Raw genomic sequence first — 6,512 nt, 5'->3', positions numbered from 1 at the left:
AGATAGAATCATACAGTGGTTACCACACAGAGCAGACCATTCAGTTTGTTTTAGCTGTGCCAACAAGTTTAATTCACCTAATCTTACTCTAGCCATCTGGAGGAAAGGAGCTTCAAGAACGTAATTCCCGAAATATTGATTGCTCCTTTCCTCCACATGCTGCCTGGCCTGCTGTGTTCTTCTGGCTTCCTGTTTGTCTACCTTGGATTCTAGCATTTGCAGTTTTGTTGTCTCCTCCTCAAGATCTGATTTGTTTAAAAAAATATATCATTTCAGTCTTATCAACTCCAACGAAAGAAAATAATGCAGGAATACAGGGAAAAGGCTAGAGTAGGATTAGGTGAATTACTCTTGTAGAAAGTTGGCACAGCTAAAACAAACTGAATGGCCTGCTCTGTGTGGTAACCACTGTATGATTCTATCTGAGCACACCCAAGGAACACTGAAAATTAGCACGCAGAGAAAGCAATTCCTTAGAATACAAATGGCATCCTGGCCTTATTATGCATATATTTATATGTATGAGTCTGTGTCTTTATGTGTGGATTTACATATATGTCTGTGTGTATACCTTAGGCTTAATAGGTGTGTATCTGCATTTATATTTGTCTGTATCTCTGTGTAATGTGTGTGTCGACCTTTAAATGTGTTTTATGTTTATATGTGTGTACGGTCTGTTCTTATGTGTGTCTGTAAGAGTGTGTGAATATGTGTATAAATGAGTGTCAGGGTGCGTATGTGAGTATATGCATGTGGGTGTGATTGTGCATGTATATATCTGTATTTATGTGTGTGTGTCTACCTCCAGCTCCATGAATATAAAATCATATGCGCATACCCTTTCAATTACTTGACGTATTAATGTAATTGCAATCTTTACTCACTAACTGCTGTGTTATAATTTCACAAAGAGAGACACACGTGCCTGGATATTAGATTAGAACTCCCATGTGTAGCTGTAAGGTATGATTATAGTGAAAAACATGTCAGAATTATTAACAAAATCATCAACACATTACTTAAGGATGTCCCACTGTGTGAACAGCAGACCTGTGGCTGGAATAAAAGGATGTAATATTTAGTTAATACCCCTTGAGAGCTGGGTAAGGGCAACATTTTTAGGGTCAGACCTTGTGTCTACCTCTGGTACAAGGGAAATTAAAAACAACTCACATAAAGGCAAGAAATATATCTATCTAACAGCAATGTGCCAGTGTTTGGAAATGTTAGGCAACATAGGAACTATTAATTCTACAATCATCCAGATGCATTTACAGTGGCAGGCTTATATTTTACACACTCGCCACAGTCATTTGCAGTTAAAAAATAAATCTAATATCTTAGAAATTGTATTAATCAATGTCAAAATAAGACAAAGACATTGGGAAATGGTCAGAATATTTCAGCAGAGCTATTTGGCAAAATGAAGCTAGAACGTACAGGTCCTAAAATTAGGCTATTTTTTATTCTTTCATGGGACTTGATTGTTACAGCCATGTGCCCAACCTTAACTGTCCTTAAAATGATAACTAGAGGTTTAAAGTGAGAGGGGAAATATTTGAAAAGGACCTCACAGTAACTTTTCCATGCAAGTGGGTGGTGTGTGTATGGAACAATCTGCCAGAGGAAGTGGTGGAGGCTGGTACAATTATAAAATTTAAAAGGCATTTGGATAGGAATATAAATAAAAAAAGGTTTACAGGGATAGGGGCAAAATGCTGGCAAATGGGATTAGTTCAGATTGAGACGTCTGGTCAACTTGGTCGAGTTGGACCAAGGGGTTTCCATTCTGTATGATTCTTTGAGTGGCTTGCAAGGCCAGTTCACAGGGCAGTTAGAGGTCAAATACATTGCTATGGACCTGGAGCCACATGTTGATCAGATTGGGTAAGAACAGCACATTGGACTCTCAAAAGGATATTAGTGAATTGGATGGGTTTTCATAACAATTGATGATAATTCCATAGTCATTACTGAGACCAGATTTCAATTTCTGGTCTGCTCCTCCCATAATATTTGACCTTCCTTGTAAATTAAAAATCTATCTAATTCACCCTTGAAATTGCTCAGTTTTTCACATAGTGTTGTTTAAAAGCCTCAAATTCTCTCTTCCTATCACTGTTCTTTCCTTGATATGAAGTACCACATTGTCCTGAAATTAATTAGCATTTGATCTATTCCCATTGCCCTGACTAAATTTACAATTGAGAAATCAGAAAATTGGAGGGACTCCCAAATGTTGTGTCAGATCAGTAGAGGATATTGCCCTTTTGTGCTCTGAAGCTGTGGTGTTCTCTGCTGCCTATGGCCTTGACAGAGGGGTATCTCATATTTGCCTTGGCTGTGTCCTGGGAGAGAATCACTCCTTCTGGGTCCTCCACATCCATCATGTTGTTGAAATGCTGTGAAGGCGGTGTTTCCAGAAAAACAGAGCTGAACTACCTTGCTGAATTATAGTTGTTTGTGGCAGTGGAACCCCACCTTTCCCCTCCACCATGCCTCACTCTGCTGGATACGATGAATATAATATGCACATAGTTATAATCACATGATACACTAACTCTGTACACACATCTTAGCGAAACTTCACTATTTTTGTACTTTATTCCCTTTGACAGAATGACTAACAGCATACTCGCCTTCCCTATTACCTGCTGAACTCAGATGCTAGCTTTTTGTTTTTGATTTATGCACAACGACCTCCAAAGTTTTCGGTGTTATAGCTTTCAACAGTCATTCTCCATTTAAATAATATTCAGCTCCTCTAATTTTCCTGCCAAAGTGAATAACTCCACATTTTCCCAAACTATAGTCCATCTACTAAGTTTTGTTAATTCTTTTAACCTGTCTATAGCCCTTCACTATATGTGTCAACCTCACCACTTGTCTTCCCAATTTTTACATGTGTCATTGCGATAGTACATTCACTTCCCTCATCCAAGTCATTATCTTTAGTTAGTTGATAAATAAACATATTACTCCATTATATCTCTACAGACTTGCTACCTTTAATTTGATCTATGTACAATAAAACTTTATAAACTAGAATGGATAAATTTAGTCATGTTGTTGTCTCAGTGATGCTGCAAATCTAAGTGACCTCTGATCTCTGTTCAAATCATCCTCCCTGTATGATAGATCGTCCAGTTAGGGTTTGAGTATTATTCATCTCTGTTTGTACCTCCATTTCCATTTCAGATTTCCTTCTTGTCTCCAGTTAGATAATCTAGCTACTTAAAATCTACTGACATCCGTACATCTCTCTCCACCCTTTGCCCATACTAATGCAACCTGAACCATTACCACTGTGTACTGACCACTTGCTGAGAGAATCAGCATTTACAAATAATGTTTTTAAAGGGGATTTTTGACTTGGGTCCATTGATTAATTGGTTGGAGGATACTTTGTGCTTCTGGACATTCCAAGTGGCTGTTCTAGTTTCTGCAGTCCCGTCTGCCTTCACTGGGAGATTGAATAGTGGTACTAGTGCCAGACAGCAGATTCCTCAGTGCTGAGCTGTGCCCTAGTGCCAGCTACTGACCCAAGCCACACAGTAGCAGCTTTGCAGACTGACCTTTCCTTTCCTCTCCTTCACTGTCCTCCATCCTCTTCTCTGAACTTTCCATTTGCTCCCTTCACTCCACTTGCATTGACCCTCCCCACTCCTCTGTCAGATCTTTCTCCTCTCTACCTCCAATGTTCCTTCACCATCTCTTTCACATCATTTTTCAATACAGACTGGCTGATCACCATGTCAGTCATTCAATGAAGTGGGCATTACACCCATGATCATCACGGTCCATGCCTTCCCATGCTCCTGGCATCTATATATGCCTCCATGTGTTTCTATATATCTGCACATATGAATTTATTTGTGTCTACCTAAAATTCAGTTTCTGTTTACCTATCTATCTATCTATCTACCTACTCATCCATCCATCTATGCAGCGACTTGTTAAGTAATGCTTAGTATTTAGTGGCGCCCGCTTCAACACCATTTCCTGGGTGATTTGCGAAGATGCGGACGGATTTGCAAGGCTCCTGAATTCGGGGAATTGCCGCTCGGAATTTTCCGGTACAACCCTTCCCGCTCGTGGGAGTCAGGGGAGCATTTGGGCAAAAGCCCAGGTCCTGGGGCCAGGGCAAGGGCCCAAACATTTGCTGGCAGGATGTTAAAATACCGGAGGCGCTGATACTGAAACAGCGGATCGACAGACTTGAAGCACAAATGGTTATTTACAGGGGCCAGCGCTCACAGGAAGAAATGCATTCCGCCCGCAATAAACGGGCGAGACGCCGCAAGTGTTAAAAAACTCATTAACAACGCAATAATATAATTAAAGGAAATACAGCCTGGAGCCATTAGACAGAAAGGAACTACCACTTTCTCACTGCAAGCCTGAAACTTGCACAGACATTATAAATTTCAATAAATCTACAGAATTAATCCGCCATTAACAAATCATTGTTTTCTTTTCTGTGAAATCTTCAGGGTGAAATATAACTGTGCGCAGTCATGTATTCTGCCCTACATTAGTCACAAGGCTATTTGCAAATAGCTACCTGCCGTGCCAACTTCATTAGATATCTAACAGTTTTGCTCCCTCTCCAGATACGCATATCTGTTTTCATTGTCTGCTGGAATCCCGCTTTAAAAAAATTCTCTGCACGTCATTCAATTAACTATGCTTAGATGATCCAAAGTTGGGAATGTGAAACTTTAAGCAATTTTGTTTTGAAAAAGAAGCAGTTTTATTCTTAATTAAACTGCAACTCCTGCCCACAAATAGCGCGGGAACCATCGGTCTAGGTGCAATGAAAATGTCATCGCTTCAGAAATGGGCTGGAGGTTCCAATGTTGCCTCGATGGCAGCAGTAGCATTTGGGTTGAATTGACCTGCTTGCACACGCCTAGCCCATCTCTGAGATGCGAGAGAGAGATGTGGAGATGACAATGAAGGTTTGGCTCTTTCTGTCCACTTCCCTCCGCCCTCCCCCACCACCAAACCCCGCTCTAGTGTCGCTGGTCTTGAAGCGTGGCCGGTTGTTTCTCCCCACACCACACCATCCCCCACCACCCCCTTCCCTCCTCAATCCATGGAAATATGTGAAGCAGAGCGGCAGATGAGGCACGCGTCTGTCTCATTACAATGACAATACCAGAGGGGCCGAGAGGGGAAGAGAGAGAGAGAGAGAGAGTGGGAGAGGGAGAGCAACAGTTTGCAAATCTGCTCCCTCTGTCATGTTCCAGCCTATCTGACGGAACATGTGGCGTCCACCAAATGTTCCCCCCACCCCATTAAAAAAGAACCATGTCAGAATCAATAATTCTTTAAGATACTATTCAAAAAGTTAAATGTTAAAATTAGCGATACTAGCTCATACAAAAACAGACGTTCGAACATTGCTCAAACTGGGGTTAATTAACAAATTGATTTTCAAAAGTTAAAATTGTTTCTTCAGATATATTGAAGCAATTCATTCGTTTCGATTTTTATCGGATGTTTTTTTCCAGGTCTTTAACTAAATTCCCCTCTTTCTCCAACACTTTCCAGAAAGCTGGGATGAGGGGAGTGCTGATCAGGATAAATCACTCCCAGAGAAGTTTACAGAGTGGTACGAAATACCTAAGGACATTGGTACTTAAAGAAACTTTAAAACGAACGAATCAATTGTTGGATGGCGGGGGGGGGGGGGGGGGGGCAGATGCTCTAACTTTTGGGATGTTTGAAGAGCTGGGAATGGAACAATACCTTCTGAGATACGCAAATGAGTTCAACATTCCATTGTCTCCTGTCTGATGCTGAAAGTTTTGAAATCATTTACAGAGAAAGAGACAGAGATAAAAAAAATACCATGCGAGAGAGCACGGTCTATTTGAGGAGAGTGTGTTGGTGCTGGAGAGGGAAGAGGGCGTTGGAGAGGGTACAAACAGATGGCTGGCCTCACGTCTGAATCTAAACTCATTGCCACAGGCTGATAAACCCTGATCCGTATTTCTGAGCAGGTTTGGTTCCAAGCGAGCTGGACTCGGAACGGCCCATCCATGCACTTATGTATGGAGAGGAAAATCATTCGGATCTGTCTAACACCATCTCCTCTGCAAAAGTAAAACACCCCACACCATTTTTGAAGCGAATGGAGTAGGCAGGTGAAGAGGGGCGGGGGTATTTGACACCAAGACTTGTTCCAGTGTGCGGGCCGATGCGTTGCAATGTTGTTGAATCGGCGCAGATGCTAAAGGCGACGTTCGGACACACTATATGGTTTGAAGAGGGTGGCAGAGGGAGGGAGGGGAAGCTGAGAGAGAAAGAACTGTTTATTCCTTGGATGGGGCAGGTGTTTCAGGATTAACATACAGCTGACTCGGGGCAGCACCACTATAATAACCTAAACTACCAACCCCCACCCTCTCCTCCCTCCCTCTAGAGAGAGACAAAATACCCCTAGTATCCCCACAATAATTCCCCTCTCAACAAAACGCACACACAGGCAGTGGAGCGGAATCAGG

The sequence above is a fragment of the Stegostoma tigrinum genome, chromosome 39 (genome assembly GCF_030684315.1).
Source record: "Stegostoma tigrinum isolate sSteTig4 chromosome 39, sSteTig4.hap1, whole genome shotgun sequence".
Classification (NCBI taxonomy): domain Eukaryota; kingdom Metazoa; phylum Chordata; class Chondrichthyes; order Orectolobiformes; family Stegostomatidae; genus Stegostoma; species Stegostoma tigrinum.
Note: the sequence above shows the minus strand (reverse complement) of the source record.